We start from the raw sequence: 2,698 nt of genomic DNA on the forward strand, positions 1-2,698 counted from the left end.
TATAGACCTCTCTTTTCTTTCTCCATAGCAGAACTTATCCCTTTGCAAGGAAAATAACCTCAAAACAAAGTATAGTGTCCATCAATGTGTCCTGACCAATGAAACGCTGTTTCTTAAACGTTGATTTTTTTTTTTTTTTAAGCTCTATGAAACCAAGAGGAGTGGAATTTCAAGTCTGCGCTTACTACTCTTGAGTCGCTGTTTTGTTTTTGTTTTTTTCCCTCCCCATTCTTCATCCTCCCTCCTTTTCTCCAGGCACACAAAAATAAATGTGCTTATGTGGGCCATTACAACACTGTGACAAATATTTCCTTTTTCTTGGTGATGGAACCACGCTGTCTTCCCCGGGATGGAACCTGGCCCCTGTTTCCAATGGCCAAGCCGTCAGGCGGAAGGGGGAGCAGATCCCTGCGTGGCATTGCCCCGGGCAATGCTGCTGGAACGCAGCGCTGGTAGGGAGATGTGCACCCACTGTCGCTATTCTGCCCCCTCAGGCTCCCTCCTGGGAGCTGTCTCCTGCGGGAGACTCCCACAGGGAAGAGGGCGGGGAGGTGGGCTCTTACCCGCTCCGCGCGGCGGGTGGGCTGCACGGTTTCTCTGCCTCCTGCTGCCTCTGCCTGTGGGCAGGGGAGGGCCACTGGGTGCTGTTTGTGGGGGCCCTTCTGCCTCCTGCTCTGCCCGGCCTGCGGGGAGCCCCAGGTTTCACAATCGCGTGGCTGCTGACTCACTGCCCTGCCCTGCGGGTGTTTGGGGCAGGGGCACTCCTTACCTTATCCTGTTTGATGCAGTGCCCTGCGTAGGAAAACCGTGAGTCACTGCCCTTTCTTCTTGTTCCAGGGGGAATACGGCATCGTAGCCCAGTGCAAAAGAGACGCTTCTCCATGAGCCCGAGTCCACTCCGCCATCTTGCTTCAAGGTATTTTAAGCTTCATGGGCGTAAGATAAAGTATTTTAACAGCTCTGGGTCTGAAACGCTTCCACGTCTGCAACTATCCATTGGGCTAGGAAGCAGGGTCCCCTCTCCAGCTCTGGCACACTGAACAGTTTTGTGCCGTGGTCCCGTATAAGGAGGGCGTAAAGAAAGTGCCACCCCCATCGTTATGCTGCACGGCCGTGGCTCTCCTCGCCAGCGCGTGCGGTGAGCTTTGAATCCTCTCGAGCTCAGCAGGGAGCTGAACTTAAATCTGACTTCCCAGGCACATGCTCTCATGCTGCCATGCAATAAAAGGGGAAGAAAGGGAGTTTCCGTGCCGTGGCTATCTCCGCTGCCTGTGTTTCCCAAAGAAAATCAGCTGCTGGTGCTTTTTGTGTGTCATCCAGCTCTGGAGGTGTGTGTGGGATGTGCCCTGAGAGCACCCGCTGGCGGCACCGCTGGGGAGGCTGCAGAGGAAAGCCTGTTTCTGGCATTGCTGCGAGCTAAATAAAATACAATTTCTCACTCTAAATACAGAATTTACAGTAAGAAGTGCACTTCTGGTTCCAGCTGAAGGCAGAGCCGTAATTATGAATTTACCTCACACGCCATTTTTTAAAGCTTAATCATGGAAGCCAACTGGAAATTAAACCAGCCATTCCAGGGTTTAATCCAAGTCTAACCTGAAAAATGTAGTTGAAAGGACATTATTAGACACCTTTTCAATGCTGACTTTATTGTGCAATAGAATTTGGTTGCGTAGTCGGAAACTTAATTTTTATGAATTTTCTACAGATTTCTGTGAATAATTAGGGTTTCCTTACTCCTCTGTGTAAACCAAAAACACATCCCGTATTTTGTCCTTCTGTTTGGGTTTAATGATGAAGCCAAACAGAAACACAAACCGAAATGTTCTCAGCAACCTCCCCGATTCGTACTTGGATGCCAACGCTGGCAGGCGCTGGCTGTGGCGGGGCTGCTGGGGCGGCCGCTGCTGTCGTTTGCTGTGGAGACACCTGGCTCTGGGGAGCCGATCCGAAGAGATCCAGGAGATCAGCATATATTCTTGGAAGCAGATTTCAGAAGTATCTATAAACCCTTCATCTTGCTGTGTAGCACTAATCTCCAAAGTGATGTGCACCCATAAAAATGGATGCCGCAGTGGTGACATCTATTATGTGAGTTGGAGCAAGGGACGTTCCTCGTCCTGGTGGGCAGGGAAGAGCAGCTGGGGTCTCACAACGAGCTGTCCTGGGAAAGGAGGGAGCGAGCCACCGTGTCCAAAGCAAAGCAATACAACCCCACGCTTGGTATGCCTACCTTGCTGATGGGTGCTGGGCGAGACAGGGACCGTTTGGGGGCAGAGGGTGCCCGCCTGCCCTGGGTGTTGGGCAGGCAGCTCACTCCTGCTGCAGGAGGAGCAGCAGGGCTGAGCAGGACGCCTTGGGGGGGTCGGGGTCTGGTTATCCCACCCCCTAGCTAAATCAGCACGGGTAAGCCATAGGGGACTGCGGTGCCAGGGCACCCTGCACGTGCACTGAGTATGCCTTTGACAGTGCTCAGGGGATTTTAAGCTCTTCAGAGAGGATGGAGAGAAGGCTGGAAAAAGCAAGCATTTTCCCTTGTGGTTTGGAGAAGAATAATTTCCATTACAGCAGGAGTATTTGTGGAAGGCTTAGATGCTCTATGAGTGAACTAATATGTATTTTAGAAGAAGAGGGGTCCTGAGCTGGGGCAGCTTGTCTGGAGCCACAGACGGCTAAGACGAGAACCAGGGCAGCCTGT

The sequence above is a fragment of the Calonectris borealis genome, chromosome 2 (genome assembly GCF_964195595.1).
Source record: "Calonectris borealis chromosome 2, bCalBor7.hap1.2, whole genome shotgun sequence".
In the NCBI taxonomy this organism is placed as follows: Eukaryota; Metazoa; Chordata; class Aves; order Procellariiformes; family Procellariidae; genus Calonectris; species Calonectris borealis.